Source organism: Sarcophilus harrisii, chromosome 1, assembly GCF_902635505.1.
Source record: "Sarcophilus harrisii chromosome 1, mSarHar1.11, whole genome shotgun sequence".
Classification (NCBI taxonomy): Eukaryota; Metazoa; Chordata; class Mammalia; order Dasyuromorphia; family Dasyuridae; genus Sarcophilus; species Sarcophilus harrisii.
The window spans coordinates 477931076-477954779 of NC_045426.1; the positions used below are offsets into that span (position 1 = coordinate 477931076).

Below are 23704 nucleotides of genomic sequence, written 5' to 3' on the forward strand. Positions count from 1 at the left end.
AATAGCTATTCCCATATTTAGTCCTTAAAAGCTGGCCTTTCTCCTGAAGGTAGAAGGAAGTTCTAGCTAAAGTTGTTAATAAAATAATCTGGAGAAATAGCCAAAGCTGAGCAGTTGGGTTACTAGAAAAAACAGTTGGAGGAAGAATTACTGCTCTGAATCTATCTCTACTCCCACTACTCCCACCTCCATACTGATGCCCTTGCCTTGTCCCCCATTCCACAACCCCCACTTTTATCATCCAGGAGGCCATGATTAGAAAAGCATATGGATAATGTTTACAGTTCCTGGTAAGAATAACTAAGTGTGTATGTGCCCAGGAAATCTCAAAAGGGGGCAGGGAGGGAATGTTTATATCCTAAGTAAGATTTGCTTGGATCAGAGAGAAGCAGTGGGCATGTGTGTAACCTATGCTGTTGATTATTTCATGTGGTTTACTTCTATGGATATTAATAAATATTTTGACTATACTTATGGATTTGACTCCACTCCATGTTTATATGATTAAGATCCATTAAGATGGTAGCTTATAGAGGAGGGCAGAGTTTTCTCATTATGCAGAAACTATCACGACTATAATTGGATAACTTCAGACTGACCATACCCTCAACTAAGAAAAATACTTCTACCCCACAAAACAGAGCGAGAGATGGAAGCTTCTTCAGAGATTGAGAATCATAGAAAATTTTGTGTTGGTATACACTATGGTGTGGGATGAAGTACATAAACCCTTTGGGTTGTGGAAGTGAAGCAGGACTGTGCTCTCCCTGCCATGTTATGTAACATGATGTTTATAGCAATATTATCAGATATCTTCAACAAGGATAAAAATGACATCAAGTTCATCTAGTACATAGATAGTAATTTATTAGCAAATTATTTGACTTGAAAAGGCTACAAACCAAGACCAGAGTAGAGGATGAGTTGGTCTGTGACTTTTTGTTTACAGATGAAGGTTCACTCAATGTAGCCCCTGAGGCTGAGATGCAGCAGAGTACAAATATGCTGCTTGTGTTAATTTTGGTCTGTTAGTTAACACCAAGAAAATATAGTTCTCCACCAGCCAGCACAATGCCACCAATATGAAGAAACATCAGTTGCAGCAAATGGAGAAATTTTGAATATGGATAAATTCACTTACCTTATATTTTCCAGGAATGTACACATAGATAATGAGGTTAAGGTAATCATTGTAAGAACTAGCTCACTGTTTGGGAGGCTCTAAAGGAAAGTGTCAGAGGAATTATTAGCCTGCTTATCAAACTGATTATTTACAGAGCCATTTTGCTAATATTGTTGTTTGCCTGTGAAACCTGGATAGTATTCCAGTGCCATGACAGAAAATTGAATCACTTCCATTTGAATTGTCTTATAAAGATTCTGATTCTTGTAAAATAAGGTATAGGTTACTGAGGTCTTTTCTCAACCTGAATTGCCAAGTATTTAAACCCAACATCAAAAAGCATAATTTCAATGGGCTGGTCATGTTGTTCAAATGCCAAATGGAAGTTTGCCTAAAAGAGGACTTTATGGAAAATTCACACAAGACAAGTGCTCATATGAAGTCAGAAGAAGTGATACAAGGATATCTTCCAGGTATTTCTGAAGAATTTTAAAATCATGAGATAAGGGAAACACTGGCACAGGGCTGTCCAACATGGCATGCCCCCATCAAAAAAGGCTGTATGCTCCAGGAACAAAGCAGAGTTGCAGTAGCTCAAAAGAAATGTGGGTTTGCAAATTTAGAGACATCTCCATTTCAAATGTTCATACAGACTATATTTGTACCCAAACAGTGGTAGAATCTTCTGAGATCATTTTGGTGTGATCAGTAGTTGGACATACTATCTCACGTCCCGGATATATTGCTTTTTCATTTTGGTCCTCTTCCAGTATGAAGAACACCCACCATTAAGTGATAGGTACTTGAGCCTATTCTATTTTTGGATTGTTCTGATCTTTATTTTGAGCCAAAATCCACTTCTTGTAGCTTTTACTTATTACTTCTAGTTATACACCATAGAATCAGACAAAAGAAAACATTTCTTTTTCATATAACAACCTTTCAAAAGCTTTCATGCTTTATTGGGCAGTTAAGTGATATAGTGGATAGAATACTAGGTCTAGAATCAGGAAGACTCATCTCCCTGAATTCAAATTGATCTCAGTCACTTGCTGGTTAAGTCAATTAACTCAATTTGCATCACTTTCCTCATCTATAAAAGGAGTTGGATAAAGAAATAGCAAACTACTTCTGTATCTTTGCCATGAAAAACCCGAGGAAAAGTTCAACATGATTGAACAATAATGACAATATACTGCTGATTCTTATTAGACTTACAGACTACATATGAATTATTTTCTCTATTTTAGCCAACCTGTACTTGGATAGATAATACCTTTGAACTCTCATTCGGTAAAGTTGTGGTCTGCCTTAAATATTATTTGTGAAAGCTTGATTATTCCCTTTATAGATCCCAATCAAGGATGCCCTTGCTGAAGGAATATATCATTCACATAAAATATGATTTATAGTTTTATAGAACTGTGATTTCATTACTGGTAATAGTCCCTCCAATGATGCAATTGATAGCCCAGATATGTCTGCTTAGCATGTGTAACTTTTATTCCTTTCTATTCACAAAATCTGCCACGGGGGAGCCATTCAAAATGCCACAGGTCTTTTTTTCTTTAACTCTCTTGATGTTGAATGGATGTCAATATAGCAAATGAACCAAAGCTATACCCAGAAATTCTGGTACCTGAAACAATTTCAGTTCAATTAGATTGTCTAAAGTATAACTTCTATATGTGGCTGAACTAGATTGGGGGGTAAGATTCTGGGAAGATGGCAGAGTAGGTTGGTAAAATTCAAACTTTCCAAATTTCCCTCATAAATAGAACAAATTTGTGCCTCAGGGTATTCACCATAGACTGGTGAAAAATCAAGAAGTCTTAGAGCAGAACAGGAGTCCTCTAGGTACGACCTGAAAAAATATGAAGAAAGAGCCTAAACCAGAGATTAACCCATGTGAAGTGAAAACACCCCAAGGCTAGCTCTTTAGAAACACCAAATTGGGGGATTCCCTGTGGGAGCTGGTTTGGCTGGAATCTCAGCAGAAACCACAGAAACTTTCATTTTCTGGACACCATGTGAAGTCAGGATCAGAATCTAGGAAGACTGAGAAAATCTCGTCTGATTAGGAATGCCAGACCCTTCTGTGCTGTTGAGATGAGAGCCCTGGATGAGAAGGAAACAGCACCCAGTGAGTGCAGAAGCAGTGGGGGAGGGACACTGCTAGCTACAGGCACTTACAGGGTGGGGGAGCTCTTGGTTTGGCCTTCCTGGTCAGAGTGGAGAGCTGAAGGGAAACTTGAGGTACCATCCCCCCCACTCCACAACTAGAGGTGCTTACACTAATACCTCTCATTAAAAAAAAAATAAATTGGCATTCATGTCCTGGAGTGATAGAACATGAGAGGAAAGTAGAAATAGAAAATATACACTGATCACAACCTCAATGAGATCCTTTGTGGAAAACACAGAGGAATATTATTGCCAAATTTTAAAACCCTCAGATCAAAGAGAAAATTTTGCAAGAACAAATATCCTGGAACTAGAATTAGAATTATACAGTCTTATCAGCAGCCACAATAAAAAGGGCAGGTCCTGGAATAATATCTATTAACAATTGAAAGAACTAGGCTTGTGGACAAAAATATCATATTCAGAAAAAATATGTATAATATTGAATGAGAAAAAATAGACATTAAATGGATTTGCAGATTTTCAGGACTTTCTATCAACCAATCCTAGTTAAATAGAAAATTTAACATATAAGAGCCAATATCAAAGATCAGTTTCAAGGAACTCAGCATGGACAAATTGTTTTTTTATATGGGACATATATACCATATATTTAAGGTTGACTAACAATAAGGTAGCTCAAAAGAAAGATTGGGGTAGAGTTAAAAAAAATATGTTTTACAAATGAGGTGTGGAAGAAGAATAGTCACAGAGGCATTAAAGGGAGGAGGAAGACATAGTTCTGAAAACCTACTCACAATGGGAATGGGCCAAATAGACATTACACAAATACCAAAGCTATAGCACCCTCCAAAATCTATAAAGAAATAAGGTGGGGTGGAGAGATGGGCAAACAGGAAGCAAAGAGTGAGAGAAGACTAGGGTTAAATATTTTATATAAATAAACTAAATTGTAGACAGGTTTTAAAGTCATGAGAGTTGAGGTTGAAAAATTTTGAGGCCAGGGGATTTAAATGGCAGGGCTGATTGGGGTAGAGATGTTTGTTTCAAAGGTGTTTTGGAGAAAAAAGTGTCCTGGATAAACCATGATCTGGACAAGATGAAGTATATTTTAAAGGAGGAGTAGTTTCTGAGCAGTACTAAAATAATATGTCTGCTCTTTCCCCTTTGTCTCTGAACCAGGAAGGCTACATCACCCTTCAAGATTTAGGATTCCTTAAGGGGTTTGTGCATGTTCTCTATTGCCTTAAACCCCCAAAACTGTATTTCTGCCTATTTTAGGAAGCTAGAGACTAGCAAGATCAGTTCTATTTGATTATTTTGTATCAGCTAGCTTTTACAAAGGGGTAAGTACTTTACAGATATAAGAATAAATATTTTCCTACCTATACGTAGAGCAGTTAATACTCCCTATATCACCTTGTTCTTTGGCAGGGACAGGAACTCAAGTTCAAATTCCAACCCAATTCCTACATAGCATTGGTCCTACCAATTATCACATAAATCCTTACTTTTGGCATGGAATCCCAAAAGTTTTTTCTGATGATCTCCTTGCAGCACTGATGCTACATTGATTGCATCTCCTGTATTACTGGATTCCTGGGGATTGTGTTTCTAGCTTTTGAAACTCTAAAGATCCAGATTCTGTTTCTTGCATCAAGGATGAAAAAGAACAATCAAACAACCAAAAAACAAGGAGGGCTCATTTCTTGGGGGTCATATGGCCTCAGAGGGGAAGGGGGCCCTAAGAATCACCCTTATCCCATGGTTTCACTGAATGTCACAAATGAAGGAGTCTCTTTGTTTCTCCAGATGCAAATGCAGCAAAGAGAACACCAGGGTTAATTTACTCATGCCATTTTGAAGATTCTGTTGGTGCTGGCACAGGGAAAAAATGGCTCCTACCCACCATGGGGCAGGCCAATTGGAACCAGTTGCATAATAGTTACACATGTTCCAATCATCTCAGAAAGATCTCCCTAGCATCCTTTATGAGGAGATGCCATCTTAGCAAGCTAATGGGGTCTGCATGTGTGCCAGACTATCACACTAATAGTGAGCAAGTAGTCATGTATTCTTCTTGTATTCTGTACACAAAGAGGTTACAAGGGAAAATCCCCTCTAGTACTGGGATTAAGAGACAAAACATATTCAGGAGAAAACCAGGTTTTGGTAAGCACCAGAAAATGGTTAAATTCCTTTTTTTATTTCTTAGGCAGTTGGGGTTATGTGACTCTGGTTCACACAGCTAGGAAGTTTTAAATGTCTCAGACTAGATTTGAACTCTGGTCCTCCTGACTTAAGGGCTGGTGGTCTATCCACTAGCTACCCTGAAAATGGATAAATTCTTAAAGCAATCTAGGATCATAGATTTAGAACATACTTTGAAGGCCATATAGACCATTTTACAGGTGAGGAAATTGAAATCTAAGTAACCCAAGTTTACCAGCTGTGGCAGAATTAGCATTCACAATCACATCCTCTAATTTTAAAACCAGGAAACTATTCATCTTTTGCTGTTTGTCCTTCATTCCCAAAGAGGACCATGATATTATCAGGGAGGTGATGCCATGACATGAAAGTGAACTGGATTTTGTCACCTGCCTCACTTTCCCTTCCAGAGTACCCCTGAAACCTTCCAAGATATCTTGGGGTTTTCCATCTAGGTTTCTTTCTTAAGGACAAGACTTCAAACCAAAACCAATCTGATTCTAATTGGCCACCCATAAGTCCTAGGCCAAGTCCTATTTTGTCATTGAGTCTTAATTGACTCAAATTAAATGTAAATACCAGTTATTTCTACTTTGGCCAGAAACCTTTTAAGGGTCTTTCTCTTAAAGATTCATTCTTTTTTTTTGGGGGGGGAGTAGGTGGAAGTAGAGATTCTTTGACTCAATTGCTACTCTAGTCTTAATCACTAAATGGGTTCAGCCTCATTCAAACTGCAACCTGTTGAAGATCTCAGTTTTAAAAAGACAAGACCAAGATCTCCCATTTCTTCCAGGGCCATCTCCAGTTCCCTTGATCTATAGCTGCCCATTGGACGTAGATGGCTCTGGTGGGGAAAGTGAGGCAGATTACCTTGCACAGCTTTCCCTCACTGAAATCCAATTCACTTGCATGTCATGGCGTCATTTCCCTGATGTCAGAGTCCTCTTGGACAATGAAGAACATACTGGAAAGGGATGGCAAAGGAGGAAGAATGGAGCTGTTTTCTGTGGGACACAGTGATAGGGCCAGTGCTTTCACTGGTGATTTGGACTTGTTTTTAAGTCTTCCAGCTAATCCCAATCTCCTGGTGGGGAGTGGCTGGAGAGATAGTTCTCCTAAGCAGTGGGGCAGAAATATATGCTATACAACTGTAGGAGGAAGGTAGCCCCAGAGAGGAATCTGATAACTCTGAGAAGGAATAGAGGGAATTATATGGCCACTGGCATTTTTTTATAATAGCTTTTTAGTTTCCCAATTACATGCAACAATAGTTTTCAACATTCACTTTTGCAAAATCTTGTGTTAGATTCCCTTCTCCTTCCCTTCTTTCCTCCCCTCTGCTCTAGACAGAAAGCAATCTAACATAGAATAGATATGTGTAATTATTCTAAACATATTTCCATATTCATTGTGCTGTACAAGAAAAATCAGATCAAAAAGGGGGAAAAAAAACAAGCAATCAACCACAACACCAAAAAAAGGTGAAAATATTATGCTATAATCCACATTCAGTTTCCATAGTTCTCTCTCTGGATGCAGATGGCTCTTTCCATCAGTCTATTGGAATTGCTTTAATCGTCTAATTGTTGAAAAGAGCCAAGTCCATCACAATTGATCATCATACAATCTTCTTGCTGCTATGTACAATGTTTTCCTGGTTCTACTCACTTTACTAAGCATCAGTTCATGTAAGCCTTTCCAGGCTTTTTTGAATTCAGCCTGTTCATTATTTCTTATAGAACAATAATTTCCATTACATTCATATACCATAACTTATTCAGCCATTCCCTAACTGATGGGAATCCACTCAATTTCCAGTTCATTGTCAAGCAGTGTTTAAAAGGTGATGGGAAACACGAGAATATTGGCATATGGAGGACAGTTCCAAGTATTCTACACTAATTTTATTTCTGATGCAGGTTAACCATCAGCTATCTGGCCATTGAGTAGCATGCATTTTTTCCCCCAATAATATATTTCTTTGAGGCTATTCTTTTTGCCACTTATACAAATGTAATTACTCACTGGAAATTGACTTGCTTTTTGAGTGTTCTTCACTTCTTTAAAGAACCTGGTATTTCTTGATAGCAATAAAATATGACAAGGAAAAATATTGGGGGTTTTTAAATGTGTTTTTATTTCAGGGGGACATTTGGAGATTATTTAATAAAAAAAATCTGTACAATTTCCCAAAGGTAATCTCACCTTTTCTCCTCTAATTCTGGGCCTACTTTATTATCTATACACTGATGGATGAGCTCTATGCTGTTATTTCTTTCAAATACTATTTTATGATCTTGATACTTGGATGACATATCCTATTTGGAATAGAACCCTTAGGGCAATATATTACTTTACCAAATAAATTGTTTTAAACAGAATTCAAATATATAAAGTGTAATAGAAAGCACCATTGGATTGTGTATTCTTTCATTTTTCAGTCAATTATGTGACTATCAAATTGTGGAATTATACATATTATTATTTGTGAAAACCTGCATGTTCTTTTCTTATATCCTGTTCAAAGATGCCTTTGATATATATATAGCTATATATATATATATATATATATATATATTCAGATAAAAATGTATAGAGATTGTAAGATAAGTCATATGGGCTAGCCAAGTTTTATAATTTATTCTTATTCATTTTATCTTAGCAGATTTATTTAATTCTCATGGCTTCCAATTTCTTTTTTGGTTGTGTTTTTTTTTTTTTTTTTTTGGAGCAGGGTTTATAAATCCAGACTGAACCATCTAGGCCATAGTTTCTAAAGAATTTTTTTGTCTGTTTTTATTTTGTCTTAGTAATCCCTTTGTATGCTTAAAAAATGATTGAGAACCAAGAGAACTTTTGTTTATGTGAGTTATGTCTATTGATATTTTTCACATTAGAAATTGAAATATTTTAATATATTGTAAAATATTTTTGTTCTTTTGACTCATTGAAAAGGTCTCAAAGACCCTTAGAGGGCCATGGATTATACTTTGAAACTTTTGCTGTAGATTAGTGAGAAAAGTACTATCTTCCTGAAAGAGGTAGAACTAAAGAAAACCATAGAGAAAGAGTTCTGGTCTCTGGGAACCAAATATAAAGCATTGCCATTACTAAATGAGCAATCCATAATTCACTACAATCACACCTAGCCTCTACATCACTAATCCAGAACCACTAAACACTGTCAGAAACACCACACCCTACCACACTTGATCAGCAATGGGAAGAGAAGAGGTACTCCTTTAAATCCCAAGCTTTCATTACCAATTACACAGAGCTGTGCTGATTCCATTCTTAACCTTAACAAATAAGAGCTTAACAATCATATTTCAATAGCTTCAGTTATAGTTCATTTGAATCCAATAGCTCAAGGTCTATGAAGGATGTCCCTTATCACCTCTTCATTTTTATGTGTCTCCTTTACCAAGTTGACTCTTTTTCATGATTTTTTTTTTTGCATCACTCTCATTTTTCTTCCTAATTGTTCCTCTACCTATTTTACTTGATTTTCAAACTCCTTTTTTTAGCCTTTCCATGGCCTGAGCCAAATTCATATTTTCTTGGGGCATTGGATGGAGGAGTTTTGCTTTTATTATCTTGAGTGTATGTTTTGATTTTCCTTTTTTGTTGTTTGTTCATCCTCCAGTCTATTTCTTGACTTTTAATTCTTTGTTAAAATAAGGTTCTGCCTCCAGAATGTAGGGTGCATTGTTCCAAGCTTCAAGATTTTTGTGTAGCTGTTTCCAGAGATACTTCTAGGGACCTGTAAGTTTTCAGTTTCTTCAAAGTTATATGATCTAAGGAGAGGTATTTATTACTCTCCAACCCTGTTCTCTGGTTTTTGGTTACCACAAGCATTCTTTTCCACTCTGGAACTGTGAAGAGAGCCCCTGCTCCACCAAGGCTTGCAAGTTCTGGTGTGCTAGTACTCCTGCTTGTCCTGGGACTGCCCAGGACTTCAACCCAGATCTGAGTATGAGCAAGCAAGAGACTCCAGCCCCCAGTGCCAACAAAGAAATCCCTGCAATTTCCTTATGACCAGTTGTTTGACCCCCTTAGTTTCTGTGGGCTGTGTTCTCAGAGTAATCACTGATGCTGCAGATTCAGCGGCTCCAAATGTCTGCTCCTGGTTTTCTGGGATGTGGTCTGTGCTGGCTGCAGCCTGCACTGGACTATGCTCCTCTCTCACACTGGTGTCACAGACCTTTCCTTCCTACTTTTTAAGTTATCTTTGGTGGGGAAATAATTTCATCTGTCTTTTTGTGGGTTCTGCCATTTTAGGAATTGTTTTATGGAATTATTTAAAGATTTTCAGAGGAGTTTTGGGGGGAGCTCATTTGAATAGATACCTTTTCTTCACCATCTTGGTTCCACCTCACATCTAAGATTTATCTTACATCTTCTATGTGTTACTTCTCAAACATGACAAATTAATGTATTCCCTTTGCAACTATATTAGTTCTCTTTACACAAACTCCTTTTTCTTCTTCACTGGAATAATTTGTCTTTTTGTCAATATAATTCCATTTTTAAGAGTCATTAATCTTGAACCATCTTCTTCTGTAGTGTCTTGCACCAAGAGATCTTACTACTTTCTTTCTCTGTTTTCTTGGAAACCTACTGTTCCAACATTCAACAATTTTTTGAGCTAATGCCTTTTATGTGAAAGGTAGCCTAGTCTTGTGGGAAAATATACTGGGTTTGTAGTAAGGGAAACTGATATCATATTTTATAAAGATACTTTGTAGATATATGATCTTGAGCAAGTCATCTAACCTCTCAGAGTCTCAGCTTATTCATCTGCTAAATGGAGACAATAATATTTGCATTATTATCTATGTCATGGATCTGCATCTGTATTTGAAGATTGTAGTTTTGATGAAGATGAGAATAAGAATGATGATGATGGTGATGCTGCCGTAGCTACTGGTGGTAATGATGGTGCTGTTGGCGATGATGATGATTTGCAAAACTTTATAGTAGGTATTAGGAATATAAAGATGAAAAATGACCAAATATGTGCTCTTCAGAAGTTGCTAAGGCATATGCACTAATAAGCATTCTACAAGGATGAGTGTGATAAGGACAGAGGAGAATCAATCAAAGATCAATGAAAAAATTAAGGAGGGAAAAATCAGTTTTATCTAAGAAATGATACAGAAACAACAAAACTTTTCCAACATATCCCCCTCCTTCTCACATTCTTCCCCTGTCCCCCTCTCACTAGCATCTATCATAAATTATAAGATGGTGTAGTAACTTGTTCCCAAAGTTCCAATCACTTCCACTTCAATAACCAGTCCCTTCTTATTGGTCAGAATGAGGTTTAAATAGCATTTCCACTTGTGGCTTTTTCTACCCTAGGAAAGAAGAATTTGATCAACATGACAAGTCAAGAATTTCTGGTTACATACTTTTGAGTGGAGCTTCCAGAAAATCTCTAGAGAGTCCTTATTATTTGATGTTGACTATATTTCCAGCATCATGATATGCTTGTAGAATCAATCATCTATTGCCTCCTAGGGGACTGATGATTATAATATAATAATTCAAATGGTTCCATTTCTCCTTCTAATTTTTAGTTAAGTGTTTTCAATTGTGTTCCCCAATCCTAACCCTACTTTGGATGCAGAGATTTCAAAACTAATTTTTTTGGATATATAATGGGGCTGCACTGCTGCTGGGATAATTTACAGAGATAAAAGAAGAAAAGGAGGAATCTCCCCACAGTGATTTCATATGGTGGCAAATGCACTTCATTGTCCCAACTCAACTTCATTGATTAACTCAAATGAATATATGTATATAAGTATACATACATAAATATATAAGTATGTATATACTTATATATAAGTATGTAGGTAAGTAGAAATACATATATTTATATTTATAGACAATGGAAGCAAAGTCATGGGTGTGTGTGTATGTGTGTATGTTTGTGTTTATTTATTATAGCAATTCATAAAACTGCCCATTTAGGAATAGTAAGGTAAAGATCTGTTTCAATAGGCAGAATATTAACACTAATAAAATTGTTGTAAAGTTACAGAATGTTAGAGAGTCAAATCCAAATAACTTTCCGCTATGTCTTGTAAAGTTGAACATCTTTTCTTTTGATTTAGAATTCTTGCCCTCTTTTAAACCTACTGAAACTTTATGCTCTTTATGGCTCTTGTTATCTTCCAGGCTGTGTGCCTGGAATTTGCTATCTTCATCTATTGTCCTTTGAGTATTAGAGGGCTAAGATAGGATAAAAGATTTCCTGAGGAAAACTTCTTTATGGACTTTCCTTTCTTTTTCTAAGGGTGCGATATGCCCAAGTATTTTTGATCTGCAATAAGATTGCTACCAAGGCCTCAATGCAAACAATGGCTATAATTTATCGCTTATCTCCCAGAAAGGCATTTTTCAGTCTGGACTTATAGTTAACTTGTGTTGTATCTTCCTTTCTCTTCTCTCCCCTCCTGGATGGCCATATGTTGATTGGCTGCTTGTGTTTCCTACCACTTTGCTCTTCTATGTTCTTCAATAAATCATTGGCTACATATATAACATGTTTCAAATACCTCTATATGATCAAAGGCCTCAAGAAGCTGTTACTATTAAAATATGTAATTTATTATTAAAAATTAATAACACTCTGGTGAATAGACCAAAACAGGACTATTAAATTTGTCCCTAAAAAATGGTGGCAAGAGAGTTAAATAATTTTAGAGTTGTATTTCGAGGTTGGTTAAAAAAAAAAAGCTGAATAATTTATAAAGCCAAGTAGGCAAACATGGTACATAAATCTGGGTTCAAGCCCTGCCTCTGCCATATACTAGCTGAGTGACCATTGGCATATCACTTACCTTTCAGTGTTCTAGCAAATGTTTTTAAGGATTATAAATTATAGATGAATTTTGATCTGCAATTTTATATTATGAGTTTTATATACCCATGATTTTGCATATACACATACCCCACACACTCCCACACATCCACACACCATAAATATGAAGTTATAGGTTGATTAACAAAATGGTAACAAGTAGCATTTAATAAGGCTGCTTTATTTTTTTTTTTACTACATTGTAAGAATACTCTAAAAAAGCAAAAAAAAAAAAAAAAAAAACCAATGTGTTTGTAAATATTCAAAAGGGCTTTTTAAAATGTCATTATAGGGGCAGCTAGTTGGTGTAGTAGTAGAGCACCAGCCCTGAAGTCAGGAGGACCTGAGCTCAAATTTGGCCGACACTTACCACTTCCTAGCTTGTGATCCTGGGCAAGTCACTGAACCCCAATTGCCTCAAGGCAAAAAAAGCCATTGTAAAATAAATAAAACCTCTAGTGAGGGAAAAGTTTTATCATGAAATAAAACTGGATAAGATTTTTTTAATAGCCAAAACCTAATTCCTAGTTTACACTAAAACGAACATTTCAATATCTTTTTCTGAGTATCAATTCTAAGATTGACATTCTGTATATCAATGAATGTTTAAGGTCTATAGTAAGGGAGATAAGTATATCAATGATAATTAATTGAGTCAATACAAGGAAAGATTTTCAAGAATCTCCAAGGGATGTGATAAATTAAGTAGCTAAGAAATGTTCATCGAACTTAGCCATTTTCCTCTCTATATACCAGTAGTTATTTTGTAGAGTTAATGATAGTAGCAAGTGAAGTAGTGAACTTTTGTATTTTCCAATCAATCTATGAAAATTAGTTGAGGGTTTCCTATATGCCTACAATAGTGATAAATAAGCTCCAATTCTAATATGTGCCAGTTATTGTTTTTGTTATCATTGTTTCTACAGAGACACCATCACTATCAATTCATATTTTGGTTTTGAAACTGATAAAAATGATCAAAACTATTTTCTTCTCTTGTAACTTTTCCTATGCTTTCAAAAGTTAGAAGCAAAAAGTATAAGATGTGCAGTTGACAGCAAGTAAATACATATTTTACTCTATCATGATAATTTAACAAGTCAGGACACATTCTTTTTTTTAACAGAAGTGATATCTAGCTCAGAAATTGCTCTTTTGCAATCTAAAATTCCAAGAGTCATGAGGCCAATTTCTACTTTCCTGTAAAATTATAGCTACACAAAGTGCTATCTGTTGGAGTAAACAGGGATTCATTTACTTGTTGCTAGTCCAATCATAATCTTCATCTTTTCCTGAAGCAACCATGTGTCTTGACTGTATTAAGTGTCTGGTTTTGATATCATAGGATATTTGGCATGTCCAACAAAAGAACCGTATTCAAGTGCTGTTCAAGTATCCCACCCCAGCAACATGATTCTAGGTTCTCAGAGAATATTGTGGTGTTTTGGAACATTATGGTTATGTAGTTGATATAGATTGTGCTTGTTCTTTGGAGTAGAATGTCTGGCAGCTTCTATTGAATTGAAAATACTTTGGATTTGTCATTGAGTTTGTCTGTTATCCTAGCCAATCCCAGCCAGTTATGTTCAGAGAGGTTCATTAGTCGGCCACTAGGTTATGATTTGAGATGAGAGAGGTATCACAGTATGTCAGAAAAGGGGAGAATGCAAAGAACATTGCCTGAAGTCTAAGGACCTGAGTTCAAATCTTGTCTCTATTATTTACTATCTGTGTAATCTTGGATAAGTCATGAAACTTCCCTTTGCCTAGCCTATGAATCATTCTATTATTCTGGATGTTGTTTGAATGTGTTGCTATGATTATGGGAGGGAAGCCAGTGAGAGGCTATCAAAGAAATGTGACTATGTGGACCACCCTTTTAAATGATGCTTTTAGGGGCAGCCGGGTGGTGCAGGGAAAAGAGCGCCAGCCCTGAAGTCAGGAGGTCCTGGGTTCAAATCTTACCTCGGACTCAATGCCCCTCTGTGTGACCCTGGGCAAGTCGCTTAACTTCAATTGCCTGAGCAGCAAAAAAAAAAAAAAAAAAAAAAAAAAAAAAAAAAAAAAAAGATGCTTTTGGTGACTCAGTAAGGAGACCAACTGACCCTTTCTGCAGATCTTCCAAGCCATTTTCAGCTGGAAAATTATTCTACTCCATCTTTTTGTGAGTTCTGACACTAAAACTTACTTAGAGTTATTATTTAAAGGTATTTGGAAGGGTTTCAGAAAGAACTTAGGCAAGTTCTTGTCTTTACTCTGCCATCTTGGCTCCACCTTCTAAGTACTGCAAAACTTGCTTTAAATATATATTAATAGTCATTTTTTTCTGGTGAATAAGCTTTTTTCAAATATGAATCTGATCAAAATCTTTCATTGGATAAATTAGACTTTAAATAATCTCACAGGTCTTAAGATTTTTGATATTTAGCTGAACATATTTTATTATATGGAAAACAGGCTTTTTGGAATATTTGAGGATCAAATTTTACAATAACAGAAATGATTCATGTTCTTAATATGACTGTTTAGAGTAGTGGGGGTCAATAATATGGAAATTAACTTATATAGGGAAAATAGGGTCTGTCCACAAAAGTTTTATTGGAGCCTCATACTTGGCTGGGCAACTGAATGTCACAGTGAATCAAGTGCCAGGCTTAGAATGAAGCTAATCTTCCTGAATTCAAATCTGTTTTGTCACATATTAGCTATGTGACCCTACACAAGTTACTTAACACAGTTTACCTCAGTTTCCTCATCTGTAAAATGAGCTGGAGAGTAAATGTGAAAACACTCCAGCATCTTTGTCAAGAAAACCCCAAATGGGATCAGGAAGATTTGGACACAACTGAAATGACTGAACAATGATATCATTGGCTAAAATTATTTCTTTGAGGAGAGAATTCTGGGAAGATGGAAGAATAGGTCAGAAATAGGTCCTCCACCGAAAAAGACAGAACATTGCCTCAGAGGGAATATATAGAACAGTGGAAATAAGTCATCAGTAAAGCAGTTGTTTTCCTTAGACAATCTAAGAAAGACACTAGGACATACCTGACCAGGACCAGAAATTCAGTCTGAATGAAGTGTAAATAACAAACAACAAACCATGAGGCAGCTGGTGTTAGGAGGCAGCTTCAGCCTTAGAAACTTTCATCTCAGCAACAGTGTGGGGGTCTGGTGCAGAATGGAAGAAGATTGAAGGGCGTGCCCACAGCACATTTTGCTGACTGGATGCATCCTGGGCTGGACTGCTGCTGCTGGTGAGTGCTGCACCTGGTGAGTGCAGTAGCAGAAGGTCCGGTCAGCCCAAAGGCTGTGGGTACTTAAAGGAGAGCCAAGTCCTGGGTTTCATTTGCAGGGCAGAGAGGACAGCTGTAGTTTGCAACCATTGAAAAGACCACAGGCAGCAAAATTAATTGGTAGGACAGCATAACCAACAGCTCTAATGGGGGCTTAAGAGTGGAAAGGAAAGTCCAAGGTTTAGCCTCAGAACAGACCTCAGAAAATAATGATAAGAAGGAAACTGAAGCTTGGGGCATTATTCCCCATACTTTGTGGTGAGAACTTAATCATATTAATAACAGCTAAAATAAAAATAAAACCAAAAAAATATAAACAAATGAAAATGAGTCAGGAAAGGAGAAAGAATTCAACTATAAATAGCTACTATGGAAATAGAGAAAATATGGGTTTTTTTTTTTTTCCAGAAGAAGATAATGGAGTTTTAAAAGAAAAAAGGCACTCCTTTTTCACTGAGAAATGTCAAAGGATCCCAAAGCACAAAAAGAGTTCTTTGAAGAATTTAAAAAAGAACTTTAAAAATCAAATAAAAAAGACTAAGGATAAACTAGGGGGAAAAAAGAGCAATCCCAGAAAATCAAGAAATTTTTTTTAAAGTAAACCAATTTGAAATAGTAAATCAAAAACTTAAGGAAGAAAATAATCCCTTGAAAACTAGAATTGAGCAAAGAGAAGCGAATGACACTCTAAGCTACCAAGAAATAATAAAAGAAAATCAAAAGGATGGAAAAAATAGAAGAGAAAGAGAACTATCTCAACAACAACAACAAAAACAACTGATCTGAAGAACACATCAAGGAGACATCACTAAAGAATAATTAGACTACCTAAAATTATCATTAAAAAAGGAATCTTTATACAATATTACAAGAAATTATCAAGAAAAATTGTTCTGAAGTTCTAGAACAAGAAGGCAAACCAGAAAAGGGAAAAAAATTCACCTATTATCACTTTAAAGAGATCCTAGGAGGAAAACTTAACAGGAATATTATAACCAAGGTTCAAAATTCTCAGTTTAAAGAAAAAAATGGAAACAACAAGAAAAAAAATTTAAATATTGTGGAGCTACAATATAGAGCAAAAAATTTGGAATTAAAATCAAGGTTTTTAAAAAACTTTTTAATTTACAAGCAAAGAAGTGTAATCCTGAATGGGAAAAAAATGACAAAATTGACAAAAAATGAAAGACTTTCAGGTATTTGTGACAAAAGCAGCAGGATTTAAGGGAAATTTTATCATAGAATATCCAGAAGAAATATAAGGTAAACATTAAAGATAAATTATAAGGAACTCAGATAAATTATAAGGAACTCAATAAGTTAAATTCTTTACTTCTTATATGTGAAAATATAATTCTGTTTTATCTGTCATTTTTATTTAGGTAGTTGGAAAGAAAAGCTTGGGCTAAAATGAATCTGATGGGGTGATTCTAAAAAGCATAAAACTCTAGAGAGAGATTAAAAAGGAGCAATTATCTCAATCAAATGGCAGAAAAGGAAAAACTTATAGAGAAGAAGCTAGTAGGGAGAGGACAGATAGTGCTGAAACATTACTCTTATCAGGAATGGGTTAAAGAGGAAAGAACATCTATATCTAGAAGGACATAAACGTTTTCTAAATTCAGAAAAAATATGGTCTCTTGGAGGGATGGATAGTTTAATAGTAGGAGGTAAAGGTAATAGGTAGAAGTAAAGCAGAGGGGTGAGGATGGATAGGAATAGAGTGAGAAGGATGGCAAGGAAAAATAGGAAGGAAGAAAGTAAACAATAATTATAGATTACAATGTGAAAGAGATGAATTTACCCATAAAATGGAAACTGAGAGAATAAAAATTTGAATTCAGCAATATGTTGCTTTCAGGAAATGCCATAAAATGAGAGTTAAACACATAAAGAAAAGAAAAAGATAAGGAGGAAAATTTATATGTAAAAAGTTAGGGCTGTAGTAATCATGATCTGACAAAGTAAAAGCTAAAAGAGATTTAATCAAAAGAAAAATAGGGAAACTACAACTATGTGTCAGAAATATTATTCAACATTGTTTTAGACTATTTATAACTGGACAGTATAAAATTTTTGAGAGTATACCTTTTAAAAGATAAAGAGGAACTACATGATCATAAACATAAAACACTTTTTATACAATTAAAGTCAGATTTAAATAATTGAAGTAATATTTGTTGTTCATGATGAGTAAAGCCTATATATGTTTAATGGTGCTTTTATCTAACTAACCTTTTTATTTAATGTCATTCCAATTAAATTACTTTTAAAAGTATCTTAGCAGATTAAAAAAATAATAATTACAAAGTCATTTGGGAAATGCAAAAAGTTAGGAACTTCAAAAAAATAGGAAAAAGATGTAAAGGAAGTAGATTCAGTAGTTTCACACCTTAAATTATATTATAAGGTGAGATCATTGTTAAATTGTAAAATGGATAATTTTGATTAATTTAAAATAAAATTTTCTTGTATAAATAAAACCTATGCAGCCAAAAATAGAACAAATACAGAAATTTGGGGAGAAGATTTCATAGGCAATTTCTCTCAGTTAGAATGTGATTGCCCTGGAATATTGTTGTGGTATAGGAAATGATGAGCTGATTTAGAAAAAACATGGAAAGTTTTGGACTCATAAAGGAAGATACTATCCACCTTCAGAGAAATAAATGACAAGTAGAAATAAGCAATACAGTCTTACATATATGTGTATGAGTGATTATGTATATGTTCCTATAAATTTGTGTATGTGTATGCAAGTGTCTGACCTTAGTTGTAACTTTTTTCAGGAGTGGGTGAAGAGAGGAAAAAAAATAAAGTAAAAAGTGCACAGCAGAGAACAAAAGAAAACCTACAAGGAAGCAAAGAAAAGCTGGACAGTTTTGAAAACAATGTATAACTGAACTGCTAAAATGTGAACCTAATCTGTATCATCAGATTAAAAAACCTGGCCATGGCTACAGGAGTTATAAGATTCAGATGTAAGATTTGAATCCAGATCTTTCAAACTTCCAGCATGTTATTTCCCACACCACAATTTGTCCCTCAATAACAGAGGTATTAGTTATGTTATTGCAGCATGTGTCTCACCTGGGTATAACACTGAGCTTTCAAAGAAATAATTTTACTTCTTTATTTTTAAGTTTTAAAGCTTATTTTAAAATTAAGTACAAATAAGAAAAAATTATGTACATGGCAGAACATGAGGATTCAATATTTTAAAAAATTTCATTTCAAGAAAACTTATGTTGTAGTTATTGTATTTATTTCGTATTTTCCTAGTAGGCAATGAGCTCTATGAGGTTAGAGGTCCTGATTTTAAGATTTCATATCTCTACTAGGCACTTTAATAAATGTTTGTTGGACCAATTCAAATTTGTCTTTGTATTGAGCTCTTCAACTTAAATCTTCAGTACTAAGAAAAAGTTTCTCAAGGCTTATGAAAGATAAGAGAATTGAAACTTTCTTCATCTTCACTAAGGTGATAAGCCACTATCTCATTATTATTATAATTTTCAAATATAAGCAGAATTTTTAAAAGTATAAAAATATTTATATAAATATAAATAATATACTTATGCATTAGATATTAAAAAATCTTCCAAATACAAATAGGATTAACAAATGTTTTCCTTTTAAAAATTTTTACAAAAGTTAAAATTCCCACATTTTTAACACATATAGTATGTAATATGCTAGGAGTAGGGAGATGTAAGTTCAGCTACTGGATTTTATAATACAATGGGCATGTGATCAGAAGCCCAGGTTAAAAATGCTTATATAAATGAGTATACAGAATCATATTCTTATACATATATTGATATTTATGTAAGGAAACTATGCTCCTTTTATCATGTAGAATAATTTACATGTGAGTTTAGAATTACCTGGATTGCTCCTCACAGGAGCATCTGATACTTCCTAAGTAAGTGCTACTTCACCATATTTAAAATCATGAATGTGTGATGTGGAGGCATATCTGTGCCAGCCACCTTTCTAGTTTCCCTACATTTGCTAGCAGGAAATCACTAGTTGTACAGTAGCATTTTTCTCTGTGACCTAGAAACCTACATATGCAATGTAATTCACAGTCTTTTTAAAAGAATATAAAACTCCTTTAAGATTTCACCTGATTTAAGTAATGACATTTTTCCAGTAGGAATTGTATACCTTAAAGAAACTGTTAACTATATCATTACATCTTCCATATAGAAATAAAAAATTATCAATAAATATAATTGTCTTAATATCTTAAAGCACAGACATCATGTTATATTTAGATGCTCTCTATAAATTGCCCTGACAGCCCTTGCCAGCCACTTTGTATGTAGGTTCCACTGGACAGAAAGGGAAAAAAGGAAGAAACAGTGGTTTGCCAAATATAAATTTATTACCACTTTTGAAAAAAGAAATTTAAAGCATAGCTTTCATAGAAGATGATCAATGCCATCTTTATTTATGGATAATACAATAATCTACATATTACATAAATGTTATCCTTTTAAAAAAAACCAGGAGGGACATAAGAAACTATCTAGTTCAGCCTTCTATTTTTATAAATGAGGAAAAAGGCACAGAATTTGAATGATTTACTCGAGGTGGCCTCTGAAACCTAATTCTCCTGATTCCCTATATTAGGAGCCTTTTGATTTTGTTATGCCTTTTCTCATCTATGGTCCTTAGTTTTCTCATCTATACTGTGAGGCAATTGAATCAGGTGATATCTTAAATCCTCCTGTATTAGAAAAGTCTATGACTTTCACATAATGGATACTCCACAAGTGCTTACTGAATGAATTGTTTTTTATTTGACAGTAAAGTAATTGAGAACTATCTTTACATACAGGTGCTACAAGTATTCATAAAAACCTTTGAAAGAAAAATGTGCTTATCATATTATGATTTATACTGAATATTTACAGCTTATATGTTTTGTTATATGTTATTACCTTTCCCTCCCCATTTATGAAATTCTTCCAACATTTTGAATTCTTGCAAATTATTCCAAACAGATACCCAATGAACTGTTTCCCCTTTTATGCTATATTTACAAATTGGGACCTCCTGCTTACAAATTTAAATCTTGGCCTAAATGTGGATGTTGAAATTCACATTTACATAATCTATGTGGAATAGGACCAAGACATTCTTATAACATTAGTCAGTTGGTCTACTGTGCTGGCTGAATTTTAATTTATATTCTTTGTTTGGGAGGAATATGATTTTGATTGGTAACCAGATGCAGACTAAAAAGCAGACAAGAGGAGACCTAACAAAAAGCCTTCTAAATCTGGATACTATAAATTCAAGTTTCCCAGGTTCAAGCCACCCACAGCCATCTGGAAATATACAAAATATATTTGTACTTTTAAAGTAGAGAATGGAAATCAAGTAAATATTTTGAATTTGGCTATTTGTAAAACTTATAATTTGTTATTTTACATTTATACAAGTATAAGCAACAATTACTTAATTTTAAATAAATTTAAATATAATCTTGAATTTTAAAATTAGTGATAAAAAGAAAAAAGCTTATAACTCAGTAACCATTGATTAGTTACTTTTGTTAAATTTATGGAGTGTCTACATTCTGCTTGATGCTAAAAGTTGATACACTGTTTAAATTATCATTATACTCCAAAATATGAGTATTTTCGATCAACTAACAATATTTATTAAGTTTTTACTGTGTCCCAGGCACAGTACTAAGCCCTGGGAGAAAGAAAAAGAAAGGAGGAAAAAAAGTGGTTTCTTCCTTTAAGAATCTCACATTCTAATGAAGGACGATATGTAAACAATTATGAAAAGATAAGATTTATACATTCAAAATAGTAGTTAATCTCAGAAGATAGGGAAAACCTATCTTCAACAGTAGGGAGAGGAGTAGGGAGAATCTCCCAGGGAAGGCTTCTTAGGATTTGAAATGAGTCTTGAAAGAAGCCAAGAGACACAAGTAAAAGAAAAGCATCTTGACAGTCTCTCAAGTTTACATTCTATGTGGAAGGACAAAAGGGCAGGTAAGTGGTTCAAGGAATAGAATGGGCTTCAAATCAGGAAGATTCATCTTCCTGAGTTCAAGTCTGGCCTCAGACACTACCTAAGTGTGACTCTGGACAAATCATTTAACCCCATTTTTCCCAGTTTCCTCATCTGTAAAATGAACTGGAAAAGGAAATGGCAAAACACTTAAAAAAAAACCCAAATGAGTTCAGGAAAAAGTTGGACACGACTGAAAATGAAAATGACTAAACAATAGGAAAGGACAAAATGTGCACATGTAAATATGTAAATAATTATTAAATAAATCCTAGCTTTTCTACTTTCTACTTTCATAAGCCCCACACAGCTGCCTGAATGATTTTCTTCCAGCAAATCTCTGACCATCTCACTCTTTATTCAATAAACTGTAATGGTTCCTTCTTATCTCTAATATCAAATACAAACTGGTTTAGTATTTACAACCTGACTCCAACCTTACTTTCTTGGTATTATACATTACTCCCTTTCAGACAAACAGACTTTCTCGCTGTTCTTTCCAAACAACATTCCATTTTCCTGTTTCATGGCTTTGTATAAATAATCTCCTATGCCTGATACCACCTTCTTATCCTAGCTTCTGAAAATTTTTGATTTTCTTAAAATCTCAGACCAAGTGCTGCCTTCTAAATGAAACTTTACGTGAATCACCCATAACTGCTTGAGCCTCAACATGCCAAATTACTTTGTCTTTAGTTTGGTGTATTCTTTCTTCTTGGCAAAATGACCTCTTTTTAGAGACTGTTTCACTTCTGTTTTCGGTGCCTGACACATAGAAGATTGTTAATAAATGAGTGTTGGTTAATTGATTGGCCATGGGCAAAATCATTTAACCTTCTGGGACTTAGTTTCTCATCTATGAAATGAAAGATTTGGATTATATGTCTAAGGTCTCCTCCAACTTCAATATATGATCCTTAATGTTTGTTGAATTGAAAAGCTTGATTCATGGCTTTAGCAATGTGACAAGTTAAATAGACATAATCCCTGTTTTCAAGGAGCATTGATTCTAAAGTATACAAGGGGAATACAGAGTTGTACATGATTTCTATTATATACCAAGTGAAAACATCTAAGAAATGTGAGATAGAAAAATATTTTAAAAGTTTTATTGTGTATTGTTTGATCGTGAGGAAAGGCAGTTATTTTTTTTATGAGAGAGTTGACAAGCCTTCCTATCTTGAAAATCATTTATTTGACCTTGTTATTCCTTACCTTATTTTTCTTCTTATTTTCACTACCCTACATCTTTTTAAAAAATTTTATTATGAACTTGGAAAAAAGTCAAATAAATATGAACATTTCCATATACAAAGAATGACAGAGAGGAAACTTGTATGTGAATTCAGGAATTTTTGTTGAAGATTATATAAATGATCTGAGGACATTGAAATATTTACCATAGATTTTTGTTATCTGCAGGTTTGTATGTGTAAGTGTTTTCAAAGTTTAGGTCATATCTCTGAGCATCCTTATCTCAAGTCCCATTGATGTATCAGGTTTCCAAAGCTTAGCTCCATCTTCCCTCAACTTTGTAAGGTTATCACTGAGGTGTCAGGAATGATTCTTAACCTCCTGCTTAGGTGCTTCCCCTCAAGACTACTCACTGAGAATCAATTTATTCACCCTTTTAGCAAGGGTTATTTATTAAGTTAATACATTAAGAATAAATTGTACTATATACACCCTGCCCCCCAAAGTCTGTAACACTCTCCTACAAATGAAGTATATAGGAATGTGTTTAGAGACTACATGTGTCAAAGGACTCCTGGTTATTGCAAGTTGTTTTCTTTCATTTGTGGGATATTCTAGAAGATTCCTTAAGGCATGGGGATTCTATGTTCATCTGTCCTTGGTAGATGTAGCTGCTGCCAGGTGGTCCATGGATGTTATCTAGGACACCAATTGGAAGATGAGAAGTTTGAAATTTTGAATCTTGTAAGGTCCTTCTTCAGTCAGGGGTTGTGAGGGGAAGGAACATGGCTACGGCCAAGACTAAGACTTCTTTCCCCATTTCCT

General features: G+C 34.7%; 1 protein-coding gene across 3 annotated transcripts in view; it reads left to right on the top strand.

Annotated features, from left to right (window-relative positions):
- NOL4 (nucleolar protein 4) overlaps positions 1-23704 on the top strand; it is a 473540-nt gene that overhangs the window by 15473 nt on the left and 434363 nt on the right. The gene's annotated exons all lie outside the window — the stretch shown is intronic.